Source organism: Belonocnema kinseyi, chromosome 4, assembly GCF_010883055.1.
Source record: "Belonocnema kinseyi isolate 2016_QV_RU_SX_M_011 chromosome 4, B_treatae_v1, whole genome shotgun sequence".
Taxonomy (NCBI): domain Eukaryota; kingdom Metazoa; phylum Arthropoda; class Insecta; order Hymenoptera; family Cynipidae; genus Belonocnema; species Belonocnema kinseyi.
In genome coordinates, this window is record NC_046660.1 from 80,455,990 (window position 1) to 80,471,351 (window position 15,362).

Consider the following 15,362-nt stretch of genomic DNA (forward strand, 5'->3'; position numbering starts at 1 on the left):
AACGATTCCATATAGAAAAATCTGATATTTTAGAGTTGAGGTGCCAACTTCACGGGCTTTAGCACCTTTTAGTTTTGGCCAACTTCTAGCCTCATCTTGCTCAATTACGCGAGCAAGACTTTCTAGCGCTAACTTCTCGGTTAGTTTTTTATTGCTTTTATTTTTGATCGTGTCTCGTGCATTGGCACCCTACCGTTAGGACGCCTCGATATGTAATTTATTCACCTGGGCTGTTGCGCCAGATTTCGAAAAAGTACATATAATGAGGAGACTGTCGCGAACTTTTTAAATTAAAGTTGTTAAAGAGCACTGATATTGCATACAGAAGCATGAGTGGGTGCTCAACTAGTAGGTGATTGCAACAATTTTCCAATTATTCACGTGCACCGGAAACGTCAAATAGAAAAAATGGTAATTATTTTTGTCATATTTGTTTATTTATAAAGGAATTGAAAAGATAAATGAAAAGTCAAGTTTTAAAACTCGCTGGGAAATTTTATCATCCTATGTTTCAAATTTGCTACGTCCAAATCAGTAAAAAATTAGTCAGCTGTACGCTTTTTTCAAGAAAAGTTTTTTTCTCCCCAAAGTGTGCTTAAAACTTCAGCGATTCGTAGGGACTGAAATATTATGACAATTAATTGATGTATTGAAATTTTTCAATCAGTCAGAAATAGTTGAATGAAATATGCCTCTCCCTCGCAGGAAGTTCGATCGGTATCAATTAGATTCGAATTCGTGCACCACAAACCACTGGGGCAGGTTGGCATCGAGTGACATTTCCGCAGATAACGTTAAATATTAAGCGCTTTTCTCGCGTCGAGTTAAACCAACTCGAGTGAAATTGATTCGCAACACGTCCGTTATATATCGCAGAGCAGAGCTTATATTGGGTAGAAAAGCATTTTACTGTTAAAATTTAAGCCTTCTGAGGCCGTCGTGGTCTCCCATAACTCTTCTGGCACTGCGGTTTATACTGCTCCAAGTTCCATGCAGCTATACCCGCTGCCTGGCTGACATTGGAGGCTGTCAGCCGCAAATAAATCCTGTCAGTCGATACCAATACGTAATTGCCGGTTGTACGTATACGGTGGTTACTATTATTACATTGCGGCCTCACAAAACCCAAGAGTTGTGCTAACTTTCCTCTTAGTTACAACAGGGTGTCGAGGGGATCGGAAATCGGGAAAAACCCAGGAATTTTATTTTGGACTGGGAATTTTGTGTTTTATCGGAAAACCTATTTTTTTACTTTATCTTCATTTCATTATTTATTTGAGAATCAGAGAGAGAGAGAGAGAGAGAGAGAGAGTATATATATATTTAATGTTCATTATATGAGCTATAATTTGTTGCCTTTAACAGATTCAGAGCTATAAGAATTTTAGATGAAATAAGCCAGGATGAAAGCATTTTGTTCATTTTTAGGGATTCGTAGTCCCGGGCAGAAACCCTTATACACCAGAGCTCCCATACAACAGCGGTTTCAGGGGTTGCCTCGGACTGGCATTGCTTGCAAATCGGTGCCCTCGAAACGTAAATAATAAGGGGCGCCTGAACCGTTTCCAGTTGGAATGCATAATATTACGCAATATACTCGACTAAGTACTCGCGAATTACGGCCCTTTCGATGCGACAGTTGCAACCGCTCTCGCCCTGCCTCCTAAGAAATTTCTTAGACCAGCAGTTCTAAGAATTAGTAAATCGGTCGCGCTTCTACGGGAGCTCTTTTGTAGGGTCGGTCGGGTCTTAGACCGCCCATCCGCCCGTTTATCGTACTTTTTTCGAAAAGAGGAAATCAGGAGAGGGCAGTAGGGAAAGTGATGGTAACTGAAGGGAGAGGAAGTAAAAAAAATGAGGGAAGGGGAAGTGAGTTGAAATTAGGGGAGGGGAAGTAGGCAAAGTAGGGGGAGTGAGGGTATAATGGGGGATTATGGCGGGGGATAGGGGAAGTGAGTGTAATTCAGGAAAAGCAGGGGAAATTGTTAGAAATGTGGGTGAGTTGAGGAGGGAAAATAAGGGCTGGGCAATGTAAGTCGAACAAAGGGTCATGTTAGCTTGTAAAGCAAGGGGATCGAAAAGTAGTAGAGGAAGAAATTGGGAAAGGGGCGGAGTTTAAGGGAGGGGAGAAAAATGGGAACAGAGAGGTCTGAACGACTTAATTAATGTCTTATTAGGCTACAAAACCCTTTTTTGCAGGCGCCTGGTGCGTAATTTGACTAATTTTTAAAGAAGATTATGCAAAAAGCGCAAATTTCAATGCATTCTTATAATACGAGAAATAATTAGTATAATAAAAATTATGTGCCTGAAGAAAAGTAATAAAAAAATGTAATGAATCACATCCCAGATACCTTAAATTATAGCAGCCAAAAAAATCTTGAATTGAAAATAATCAGATCAGTCACCTTGAAGAAAGTGGAAAATATATCACTAATCTCACAATAATAATCAAAAACTTCAAAAAACCACCCCTGTCACCATTGACGAGCCTCATCTCAGCGGCTATCAACTAAAACTGCAAAAATGTTAATAAACAATAATCACTTTAGTCACCTTCACAAGCCTCTAAAATATGTAACAAACTTCTAAATAATAATTACCTTCGCAAAAAAAACAACTCCTGTTAAAATTATAACGAACCCCATATCAGCTGTCTATATTTAAATCTACCAAAAACTTCTTATTCAAAATAATCACACCAGTCACCTTTACAGGACTGTAGAGTATGTCACCAACCTCATAATAATAATGAAATACCCCAAATAGCCACTTCTGTCAAATTTATCGAACCCCATCTCAGCTGCGATCAGCTAAACCAGCAAAAAAATTTAATTAAAAATTAACACACCACTCACCTTCACAGGACTTTACATTACATAAAAAACTCCACAATATTAACCAAAAATAAAAAATTAAAATACACACCTGTCACATTTACGAACCCCATCTTAGTTGCCTTACACTGAAGCAACCTAAAAATGTTAAGATTAGAAATTATCACACCAGTTGTCTACGCAAAACTTTAAACTATATGTTCAACCCCACAATAGCAATCAACAACCCCAAAAACAACCACGCCTCACATATTTAACGAGCTGTATGTTAGCTGTCTTCAGCTAAAACAGGCAAAACATTTTTGTGATAAAAATAATTACAACAGATACTTTCACAAGGCTGAGATATAGTTCACTAAATGTGACAGGGGCACATATATTCTAGAGTCTTTTGAAGGTTTCTGGCGTAATTATTCTAAATTCTGAATACTTTAGCAGTTTTAGTTGATGGTCGCTGCGTTTGAGTTTTTTAAATGTGACGGGAGCGGTTTTTTAGAGTAGGTAATTATTGTTGTGGGGACAATTATCTTCCTTATTATTATTTATTAATATTATTATTATTATTTTGATGATTTAGTTTAGAGTTCTATGAAGGTATTTATCGTAATCATGTTTCATTTTTAATATTTTAACAGTGTTAGTTGATGGCCGCTAAAATGGAGTTCGTTCAAAGTGATACGGGTGGTTCTTTGGGGTTGCTAACTATTATTGGGGGGGGGGGGGGCTATTGATATAGTTTACTGTTATGTGAAGGTGGGTCGTGTGATTATTTTCAATAAAATTTTTTTTGCGTCTTTAGATGGAGGCAGTTAAGATAGGGTTCATTAAATGTGCAGGGGTTGTTTTTTAAAAGTAGCTAATTATTATTGTCGGGTTTGTGATATAGTTTGGAAGCTTGTTCTGTTGACTAAAGTGATCATTTTAAATTGAATTTTTTTGCAGTTTTGGTTTATGGACGCTGAAATGCGCTTCTTTAAAGGTGACAGGGGTAGTTTTTTCGGGATTGATTATTATTGTAGGGTTTATGATCTAGTTTAGAGCAGTGGTCGGCTAAGTTTTTGCTCAGTTTTCAGGTATAATGAGGCCCGTCCCGGCATAATTTTTTCTACTACTTTTCGGTCGATTCACGGACCTCACTGTGAGGGAGCTTACTCCAGCATCGGTCCTTTGTCCATATGCACGCTCATTCCATAGCTCATACCATGTAAAAAGATGGGCCTATGAGGAAAACATATAAGAATTAAACTGTATAACGGAAAATTCTGCATAAATTCAATTATATACACTATTATCCAAAAACGACCCTCATTCGAGGTATGAGCTGTGGAAGGAACGTGGCACCTGCGCGGTACAACTTATCCCCTACTCTGAGAGGTGATTATTCAGAAAGTATGACCCGCAGCGAAAAAATTCATACCAGCATTCTTATTGTAAATTATACGTACTATTTTTCTGAAAAAATTTGTTTTTCGATGCACTCTTTCCATGATCAACGTCAAAACACATTTTTTGGGGATATTTTACTCGATTTAAGGGTGGTTTCACCCTTTATTTCAAGTCCAACTTATTTTATTTTAATTACCAATGCCTTAAGGAATATGTTTGTCAAGTAATAATAATTTATTTTGAGTTTTTTTTCATAAATGATACAAAGAAATTAGCCGCCATTTTGGATTGGTCACCCCTAAATTTATAATTAGCAAGCCCCAGATACATAAATACACTATTTTCGTGTCTTTAGGACTGCATTTTTTCAAGTTATTCAATTTTAAAAACGATTTTACGGAAACCTTTTTTTAAACAAATAAGAAAAATTCAGCGGCATTTTTTTTTAAAACTTTTTATTACACATCCTTAGCAACACAATGCAAAAGGTTTTATTCAAATCGTTGGAATGCCGCCGGGTTTCCTAGTTTTTCATTTTTAACGTCTAACATGACTCATCTACAGGCTATTTAAATATAGCATTATCAGCTTCTACGAATTTTGTCGATTCCAATCACATATTACGTGCCTAGAAAAGTTGAAAATTTGGAGGAGTTTTATATAAAAAAAACTTCCGCTCAATATTCAATTTAATAATAAATACTCCTCAAATTTCCAACCTTTATAGACAAGTAACATGTCTTTGGAATCAAAAAATACAAAGATTCCAAATATATTACTTTCAAATCATTGATTTCAAAAGCTATAAAAACAATATATACAGGTAGCAAAGCGAGTGTAAGAGTGAATGGGAAACTGAGTGACTGTTTCGATATTATTCAAAGAGTTAGGCAAGGATGCGTTATGTCTTCATGGTTATTTATATTAATTATGGACAAGTGTTTAAGAATGGCTCTCTTCGACGAAGAGGGTGTGGATCTCCAAACAGTAAGGGTACGTGGGTTAGCGTTCGCAGATGATAAGGTTGTTATGGCAGAGTCTATCGAAGACTCACAAAGAATGTTGAATAAACTATATGCAAGCATGAAGAGCATGGGCCTCAAAATTAACGCAACTAAAACAAAAACTATGATGTTCGATGGAAAGAGTGAGAAAACACTATGCAATATTTTATTAAATGATGAGAGAATTAAACAAGTTGATAAGTTCGTATATCTTGGTAGCTTATTTACTAGGGACGGGAAGATAGATTAGAAATTAGATTGACGAATAAATGAAGGTAAGAAGGTTATTGGTAGAGCAGCTCCCCTTATCAGAAGTAAAAATATATCAAATAAAGCTAAATTGGCAATACATAATTCCATATTTGTGCCGACAGTACTATACGGTAGCGAGACATGGACTTATCAAGAAAAAGATCAGAGTAAAATTAATGCAATTGACATGAGATTCATGCGCATAATATGCGGGAAAACCCTGATGGACAAAGTAAGTAACGAGATAATACTAAAAGAATGTGGCGCAGAAGAGACGCTAGTAGACACATGGGAAAGAAATCGGTTAAGATGGTTCGGACATGTTGAGAGAATGCCAAATGAACGAATAACGAAACAAGTGTATCAAGGTAAAGTAAATGGCAGCGTGCCCAGAGGTAGACCGCGGAAAGAATGGTTAGAATGTGTGAATGAGACCCTAGTTAGAAGAGACATAAGAAGTCACAGAAACATGAGAGCCTAAATGAAAAAATTGATGGACATAAAAGAAACTAGAGAAGTATGCCAGGTCAGGAAAGTATGGTGGCAAATAGTTAATCAAAAGAGTGTCAGTAGAGTGAACGACGCCTGAAACAAAAGACCTTGGCCACTAATGGACCACTTGGCCACTAATAGCACCAGAATTCTGGATCAATCTGAAAAATCTCTATTCCTTCCACACACTACTCCTTTCCCCTACCGCGTGAGTCACGCCTACCCCGAAAGGGAAATGGCTTAATGGTGTAATAATAATAACCTCAAAATTTTTTCTCCTTTTTCAACAAAGGACCTCTGAGGTGCGGGATGGTCTGGCTAAGCTGGCAGGTACTGCCCTGAAAGTAGGTCGTAGGGCAGCCAGGGCAGGGTGCTCTGCTCTAGTACTCTGGTCAAGAGCGTGCAAACAACTGGTTTAAAGTCCTTTGGAGGGGACTGGAGAAATTTTTGTTTCAGTTTTAGTAATGGCCTCTGAAGTGGGGTTCACACAAGGGGATGTTAGTAGTTCTTTGAGGTTGTTGACTATTATTGTGGGGCCGGTGGTATATTTTACAGTTATGTGAAGGTGAATGGTGTGATTATATTCAATACAATGTTTTTGCGTCTTTAATTGGAGGCAGCTAAGATGGGGTTAATTAAATGTAACAGGGGGTTTCTAAATCAAATTTTGCATAAAAAAGATCTACTCTTGTCGCTACTGGGAATCGAACCACAGAGCTTCCGATTGCCAGTCGGGTATTAAAAAGTGGGTTCCTTAAATGCAACTGGGATGCCTTTTTGAGGTTGATTATTCTTGTGCGATTGCAGATATAGTTTAGAGTCTTCTGAAAGTGTCTGGTTTAATTATTTTAATTTTCTTAATTTTTTTGCAGTTTAAATTGATGCCTGATGAGATAAGATTCGCTAAAGGTGACAGGGGTGGTTTTCTTGCTTTTTTTTACATTCTCATCATTTATGAGTGAGAAAGTATTATAATTGTCCGAAATTTGACACCACGGTTTTTGAACGGATCTCTACGTTTCGAGACCTTTGAATCCGAAAATCAAGTATTTACGATGGCGTTTGTCTGTCCGCCAGTCCGTGTGTAAATACGATAACTCTCGAAAAAATGAACGGATCAATTCGATCTTTGACACACTTATGTTAAATTCTTAAAGGAAAGAGGAGTTCGTTCGCCAGCTATTTTTGATAAAAATTAAAAAAGTGAGCGCAGTTTGAAAATTTTTGAGACTGCTTTTTTCTGAATTTGAAAATTTGATGTACGGATATTTATAATATTAAAAAGGACCATTAATTTATTTAACTGACTTTTTCGAGAAAAATAAAATTCTCAGAGTTATAGCATTTAAAAATTTTTTTAAATCGACCAAAAATCTGAATTTTAAGTCAAACAACGCACGATATGAAAAAAGTCAAGAGAAGAAAACCCTTGATTTTTGAAAGACCTACAAGATTACTATAACAAATTTTTGGATTTTCTTGTAAAATCGAAATTTTTGATTGCACAAAAACTAATGAAAAATAAAAAATTCCATTTTGTGGTTAAACTATGTAAGATACAAAAAACTATGAATTAAAAAAAATTGTTATCCCAAGAAAAATCTAAAATTTCGTTAGGAATCACTTCTTGATAGGACGCGTATCTTTTGTTTTATTCGTGATAAATAACATTAAAAATAAGAAAAAATTTGTGAAAGAACGACGAAAGTTACAACAACAAAAAAAGATTTTACAAAACCTGTTTACAAAAGTCTGTCGAAAATCGAACGCGCAGCGCGAGTGTCACGATGAGAATGTGTATCTCAAAGCCTACAGAGGTTTCAGAAACTTAATCTTTGACTATACTTAATTAAGTAGACAATTCAGAATATGAAGACGCATATAAATACTGCCATCTAAAAGAAGTCTTTTTGATAAATTTTTATTCAAGCAGTCAAACATGCGAGCGAAGCGAGCCGCGCGCGTAGCGCTCGATGAGAATGTGCCGCCAAGGCGGTCACATTTAAAAAAAATTTTATTCTGAAGCTGGTCATATAGTTTAGATTTCTGTGAAGTTGGATGGTGTAATTATTTTCAGTTGGCAATTTTTTGCGGCTTCAGATGAAAACAGAGATGAGGTTCGTTAAATGTGATTTAGTTCATGGCCGCTGAAATGCGGCTCGTCAAAGGTGAACGGAGTGGTTTTTGCGAGTTGTTGATTATAGTTGTGAGATTACTAATATAGTTTAGAGCCTAGTGAACATGACTAAGTGTGATAGTTAATTTGTATTGTGGACGGAGGAGCCCATGAGGCCCCCCCCCCCCCCCTGTCGTTCAAACTATCAGATCTGTTGTGCTACACCCATGTTTATTCTCAAGGCAGTACACCGAATCTGCGCCAACGTCACTGGGTTTTTATATTTCGGGGCATTTTGTTGTTTCCAATTTTCTCGAAATATAACTTCTCTGGCGCCAGACATGCCCCATCGCACAGTGAATGATGCGGGCCTCTTTGCACATCAAACTGAGCATCACCAACTCTGGCATCCGACAGTCAACCCCCTAGCCAGGCCACTATTAAAAAGCGCCGCATGCAAATGCGACCTCCTTAGTGTGTTATTATGTAGATGTATGTGTTTCTGTGCATTACGCTCGAACTCCAAAGATACGAGCGTTCTACAAAGGCGAACGTCACCCCGACTCCAAAAGAGCGAGCGGAGTTTTTCCCGCTGTATCCCTGCTCTATTTAAAAGTCGGGCCGTGATGCTAACCGAACGCGACTTTTTCAACTAAACATATAATGACTTAAACTCAACTTGCGCATGCGCATAGTATGCTTGTGTTCGTATCTTTGGAGATCCGGATTCTCGAAATTCTCGCATCGTTAAAATTCCCGTGTACTTTCGCAAGGACATCGCTAAATGTTTTCCGAGTCTTCCCAAAGTTGACTAGTGACGCACGAGGATAGTCCCACGACATGGAGCCTCTTCTTTAGGAAGTATCTAGCCTCTTTTGAGGGATCAACACTTTAAGTTCGGTTCCGAACCAATAAAGCCTCAGTAGAAGTACATAGAAAAAAAACACACGAGGATAGTCCCACGACATGGAGCCTCTTCTTTAGGAAGCAATTAGCCTCTTTTGAGAGGATCAAAAGTTTAAGTTCATTTCCGAACCAACAAAGCCTCAGTAGAAGTACATAGACATTTTTTGATTGTTACCAGCATAGGGTTCGAACCTCAGGCCTCCTACTCGTAAACTGAGGTGCTATCGCCTGAGCTACCGAGGCCCTTCTACTGGTGTGATTATTTTCAATTTAATTTTTTGCTGCTTTAGTTGAAGGCTTCTAAGATGGGGTTCGTTAAATGTTACAGGCGTGGTTTTTTTTAGGATTTTTAATTATTGCGAATTCGGAATATATTTTATAGTCTTGCAAAGGTGAATGAAATGATTATTTTTAATTAAAAATTTTTTTTGCTCTTAGTTTAAGGCAGATATGAGACGGCATTTGCCAAATTCAACAAGGATGGTTTGTTTAGGATTGTTCATAATTATTTTGGGCTTAGAGGTATAATTTAGAGTGTTGCGTGAGTATTCTTAATTTTAACAGAGTTTAAAAGTTTTTACAGTCACTCTATTTCGTGAAAATTATGACTATCACTTCCATTTCCGGTCCGTTAGGTTAACGAACCTCTAATGGTATTTACAAAAAGGGGGTCGATTTCTCTAGTAAATTAACTAAGTTTTCATAACACGCGTATCAAAAGTTCAACTCGAATAGAAATAAGCTGGCAGGCCGAAAAGCATGCCTTTATTTAAATGATTTTAATTAAAAAATTATTCACCTACTAACAGAATACATAGACTTTACTTTGGTTAGTTTGCACTTTATAGTGAATACTCAGCCAAATTCCGTCCACTAATTTCGTTAAACAAACCAGATCGGGCAGAATTTAGCCCAAATCTGGCTATCTCGATGGGGCCAGACTCGAAATGAAACGCGATACCCGATCGGGCCCTAAGCGCAGCGCCCAGGGATAGCCCGGTCTGCCGGACAAAAGCGACTATGCTACAATAATAAGGTTGTATTCACACACAGATTATATCAAATCACCTAAAAATACGTGAAAATAAATATGTTTATGACGTCATTGTTGATCTAATTTGTTTGCACATTCAACACATTAAATATTACTTCTGCTTCTTTTCCTATAAAGAAATAACCTCATTTCGAGGTTAGCTTTCATCTTACCATACTTGATAAATTTACTTCTTGTAGTCTTTAACACGTGACTCAGGAATATTTTGAAGTATACGATGCCTACGCACTCATCTTGTGCTCGCTTTTGGTATTTTTTCACTTATTTTGGAATCAACCCACATTAGGCCCTTAAATTAATGGGGCACCATCTACAGTCAAGATTGGCTGTTAAGCCGGGGTTTAGAGGCGATCAAATTTAATATCCACGAAATTGTGTGCCCGATGTGGCCCAAGTCTTAATTAAGGCAAATATTTGGCAATTTCTGCACGGGATGTATTTTGTAAGTGTAGGTGAATGATTTTTTGGTTAAAATCATTTAAATAAAGTGAGACGATTTATAAAATGAATACCGCGAGGATTTTAAAATTTATGGTGACAATTTTTTCGGTGAACCTAGAGGCAGCCGTTTGACATATCACATATGTCAAATTAATATTTTCGTCAGATATTATCTTCTGTCAGAACGTGCTACAGCGATTTTATCCATATTAAAGATACAATTGGTTCCTGGGATTTACTGTTATTTTCATTGTCTTGTTTTATAATTAAAAAACAGTACGCATCCTGTAAAAAGCCAATATTGTCAATAAAAATTTTATTGAAGCTTGCTTCGTTTTCCAATAAATTTAATTTATTTGCTGCCAATGCCATTTTTTGCGATTTAAACTAAAAATACGGACTCTAGTGTAAAGTGGTTGTTAGCCAATTTTGTTGATATGATTGAGGCGAAAAATATTGTTAAATAAAATTTTATTGTAGCTTTTATCTCTTCTGCAATGAGTCACTGGTTTATTTTAAATATATTTTATAACAACAGCTTTTAACAAATTTGTAGATCTTTTTTGGTTGAGCACCTTTTGTCTTTTCATTTTTTTCATCTCTTGTGTCGTTTTTCTAAAAATTAAATTTGTTTATTTTTAATCTTATTTTTTACGATTGAAAGAAAATGTACTCATCTTTTCTAAAAAAATATAAACAAAGAATTGTGAATCCTATTTGGGTGAACAACTTTTATCAATTTTTTTCGCACCTCGCTTCTTTTTTCCAAAAATTAAATTTTTTTATTTACAATGTTATTTTGTATGATTAAAACAAAAACCACCCATCCTATAAAGAAATTATGAATAACAAATTTTTTACTTCTTTTCGGGTAAACAACTTTGGCTCAATTATTTGTTTTTTAGTAGCTTTTGTCGTTTTCCCAAAAATTAAATTTTGTATTTTTAATGCTGTTTTTTACGAATAAAACCAAAATTACGCGTTCAATCCGAAATTATTTAGGAATAAATTTGTAGATCTTTTTCGGGTACATACTTTTTCTCTCTTTATCCTTTTTTGCATCTTGCATAGTTTGAACCCAAAATAGAATTTTTTTTTCATTACTTTGTGTCGTCAATGTTCAAATTTTCGATTTTTCGAGAAAATTCAAAACGTTGTGGACCCATTCGAATAAACCTGTTTAAAAGTTTTAGAGGGTCTGTAACCATGGACATTTGTCAAAAACGGATGCATCACATTAGGAACCCTTCATCTACTTCAAGGCGAATTTTAAGTTTGCGAATTGATACGAATTGATTTTTTTACTGATACACATAATATGATTCAAATTTGAGAATATTTTTTGAAATCATAATAATGTTAGTACTAAAATGAAATATTAATGAAACTTACTTTGAATGGTAACTATGGTGCAGAATACAGCTATCGAATTATTAATTAATAATATTATAGACCACGCTTATGAACTTCAAAGTGGTATACGTAATTCGCTGAATAATTCAGCAACTAGAATAATATACTGTAATGATGTCAGACTCAGTTTCTAAAGCAGATATTAAATTAAATTTTTCAAAGTGACCTGCAAACGCTCAACCTCAGGCAAAGGAATAAATTGTTTTTCTAAAATCTAAAATTTCTTATTTACTTTCAGGAAAGTGCTGAATTGCAAGAAGGGCTTGACTGACTCTGGTTTTTCTATAGCCTACTTAAAAACTGTTCTCGATTGCTGGAAGGAAATCGTGACTGCAGCTATATGGTGGATGATCGTCGCAAAGCAGATTGTTGTAGGTAAGTAGCACTAAGTAGTCACGATCCATATACAGGGTGGGTTGTGTTCGTGAGTAATAATGCCCTCGTAAGTGAGGGCGGATAAAGGGGATCGAAGAACATGTAGCTGCAGCAGAAGCAGCGTCAGCGTGCGAGCACTACGACAAGCATAGCCATTGGCATGGATGTTTAATCCTTAATGGTCCGAACGTACGTGCCGGGACTTCGATAAAACCGGATGTAATGTTCAGCAGGGTTCGACGTTCGATGGTCCCGGCTTTCCATTGTTCCGGGATATGCTCACCTGCTCTACCCAACAGTTTGCTCCAAACACCAACTAAATCCAATGCCTGATAAAGATTCTATTCCATAAACACTAAATCGGAACCACGTAGAGCGTTATGGTTTGCGCTGGTTATTTTTTAGAGCCTCTGTAGGTTTACATTTTATAAGTTTGCCCCTACTTGATTTGAGAGTATTCAATTCAGGAGAAAAAATGTTGCGCAGTCCACTGAAAAAAGTAGTTACACGGTAAAAAAAATGAGCTGTGACAGGGATATTATTCCTTATTATAGCTAAACATTTAGCTGAAAATGAAAGATGGAATTTAGAAAGATCCCTGGATCAGCGAAAATGAATATCCTTGACCATTTTCCATATATCGGGAATATCGTATAGTCAAAGCTCTAATAAGTACAGCTATAATAGGGATATTAAAAATAGATGTCTGAAGGAAATATAGGATGAGCGCCGGTGCATTATGGGAGCAGCGAAATAAAATAGCGATGGCCTAATCGGAAGCAGTGACAGTTCAGATTTACTTTGGACAATTAAACGCTTTTTACCACTTCAAATGTGCGCAAATGTTAATATTAAATAGAGTTCCTGGTGTAGTAATAATAATTTCCATTTGTTTCGATTGTATGCGATAACTATATTGAAATATCAAAAAACGCGATAAAAACATCAAATTTGACCTCCAAATGAATTATATGGATTTCAGGGAAATTCATTTTCGCGATACCAGACGAAAGATTGGCTACTGTAATTTATATATTTCTATAACAACTAAAGTTTTTTTTTCTAATCTGAAGATAATACAATTATACATAATCTGTCGAAAATAATAAACTCTCAAACTTAGCAATTTTGTCCAAATAAATGATTTACGAGAACAATTTACATAATATAACTAAATTTTTACCTCTTCTAACTAAACGTTTTACCTAATCTAAGCGGAAACTTTCTTTGAGTTTAATATATTCTCGATTCAATCGTTCGCCTCAAGAATTTCTTTTCCATGTAGATCAACTATTTATTTAGTAAAATATGTATTTTATTTTAATTAATTTAATTAATTTAATTAAAAAATTTTTCTATTTTATTGCTTGGAACAATTCCATTAGTTGCAGTGACTATTCAATTAGTACCAGCGCCTAATAAAATTATTGTCTCAAATAATCAAATAGCAGTACTATATGGGAGAGTGGGGTACAGTGGGACACTTTTTAATGTTGATTTTTTAATCTTTTTTCTATGCACTTTTCTTTTAAAGTTGAAATGTGATTCTGTATTTCTGATTATTGTCTACATGGTGGCATCTATACAGTTTGGCAATCTTGAATAAAGATGTTATCATCGCTATTAGTAAAAAAGTGCACTTTCTCCCACTGCAAGCCACCGTGGGGCACAGTGGGACGATCGCAGATTTCGACTCGATCCTTGGATATCAAGAGTTATAACGTTTATTTTTTTTGGTTCCGGTTAATATTAATGCCTGTTGCATAAACTGCAGATTCTACAGGTGCGTGTGTGTGTGTATGAAGTGAATAAATTATTAATGGTATGTTTGTAATTTAAAATGATTTTGAACAAATAAAACTTGTACCTGGATTCATTCAGATTAAAATTTATTCTCTTTCGAATAATCTTTCTAGACAATTTAAATCTCATTGTTGGAGGTACAGTCTGCATCTAAACTTAAAATGTATGCAGAAACGATTTTTTAAAAAATTTGTATCATGACTAATGTCGGAAAAAACATGTGTTGGTCGACGGATGTGACTCTATAATTCAAAAACTATTTCTTTCCAAAAAAATCAAAGTTCTTGTGTATCTAATATATCTTAAAATACGGGTTTACTTGTTTTTGTAGACAATAAAAAATAATCAAGCAAAATTTCCATACTTATTTCTTCTGAAAATAAGCGAAAATTTTAACACGTCTTGTCCGACTGTGTCCCAAATTTTTGTCCCACTGTGTCCCACTGGAATTCTTCTAGACAACATTCCTGGCTTTAATATTAGTTGCAATAGAAATTCCTGATTTCTGCTGAAATGTTTTCCTTATTGATCAAGTAATATGTCAAACTTACTTTAGTTAGCTAACTACTTTTTAAGGGAACCTCAGAGCAAAGAATATGTAGACTCAATATTTTACTGTTCAGGATCAAAAACCACGATTTATTTACCACTGTGTCACACTCTCCTCTATCTTACATAATAAATAGTTGACCCAAATAACAATTTTTTTCAGTGTCCGTTACACTTTGTGTAGACCGAATTTAAAAATATTATTTTGAAGTCAAAAAGAGTGCAGTGGAAAATTAATAAACTTGACATTTTAAGCAAAATTTCGAGTTTTCTAACCTAATATTTTTAAAGCAGGTGTCGGGGAATTTCCAAAATCCTCATCAAGCCTGCATTTCGCGTAAGGGGCCGTTCATATATTACGTAACGCGCCAGGGGTGAGGGGGGTGTCAGGCGATTTGTTACGAGGTGTTACATGGGGGGAGGCATCAACTGCGTTACGTAACGTCGATTTTATAATTTTATGCGATAATCGATTTAAATTTTAGCGCGGCTTTTATTAGGTTCAGGTTGGCAATGAGTTGTGTTGATATTGGCAGCGCTGCTTATGTCCCTTTTTTATTTTGTTTCTTGTGCAATAATAAATAAATATTTTATAAAGTAATCATTCTGAGTTCGAAATTATTAATGTAGAAAACATCGGACAGTAATATTTGAATATTCTATAAGTAATATTAGGATGCACACTGTTTGAAACGCTGTAAAATAGCAAAATCAAGATTTGTTACGTTACCGGG

The 15,362-nt window shown here is 35.7% G+C and overlaps 1 long non-coding RNA gene across 1 annotated transcript in view; it reads left to right on the forward strand.

The window, feature by feature from the left end:
- The first annotated feature begins 220 nt into the window (after positions 1-220).
- The window catches only part of LOC117170581, a 74,647-nt gene continuing 59,505 nt past the window's right edge, over positions 221-15,362 (forward strand). The window contains exons 1-2 of the long non-coding RNA XR_004466825.1: positions 221-411; positions 12,140-12,276. This is a non-coding gene — a long non-coding RNA (uncharacterized LOC117170581). The remainder of the gene's footprint in view (positions 412-12,139; positions 12,277-15,362) is intronic.